Consider the following 934-nt stretch of genomic DNA (forward strand, 5'->3'; position numbering starts at 1 on the left):
AAGTGGACATGACACACGACAAGCTCAGCAGACCTGGAAAGCAGAAAGCAAACCCATTCAAATCAGCTCAAGCAAATAGATGAGCAGCAATGACCCCCAAATGTGCCACCTGGAAAAAGATTTAAGCACAGGTGACCAACTCAAGGCCCGGGGGGCAGATCTGGCCTGCCACATCATTTAATGTGGCCCACCATGTCATTTTTTAATTGGCCTGCTACATCATTTATTAATTGGCTTTTCACATCAATTAAGGTGACCCGACACAAAATTATTTACTTTCCCCTCCACATGATTTAATGTGGCCCGCCACATCATTTGTTAATTGGCTCAACACATCATTTTTTTATTGGCCCGCTACATAATTTATTATTTGGCCCCACACATCAATCAATGTGGCCCGACACATAATTATTTAGTAGGCCCGCTACATTATTTAATGTGGCCAACCACATCATTTATTAATTGGCCTGCTACATCATTTATGAATTGGCTCATCACATCAGTTAAGGTGGCCCGACACATATTTATGTAGTTGGCCTGACACATCATTTAGTGTGGTCCACCTCCTCCGTTGTTTATTGGCCCACCACTTCATTTATTAATTGGGCCGCTAAATAATTTATTAATTGGCCTGCCACATCATTTATTAATTGGCTCGCCACATCAATTAAGGTGACCCGACACAAAATTATTTTTGTTTGCCCGCCACATGATTTAAAGTGGCCCGCCACATCATTTATTAATTGGCCCTCCACATCATTTATCAATTGGCTCGCCACATCAAATCATGAGGCCCGACAAAATTATTTAGTTGGCCCGCCACGTCATTTAATGTGACCCGCCACGTCATTTATTAAATGGCCCTCTACTTAATTTATTAATTGGCCCGCCGCATCATTTGTTAATTGGCTCAACACATCGTTTAACGTGGCTC

This window comes from Nerophis ophidion, linkage group LG11, assembly GCF_033978795.1.
Source record: "Nerophis ophidion isolate RoL-2023_Sa linkage group LG11, RoL_Noph_v1.0, whole genome shotgun sequence".
Lineage (NCBI taxonomy): Eukaryota > Metazoa > Chordata > Actinopteri > Syngnathiformes > Syngnathidae > Nerophis > Nerophis ophidion.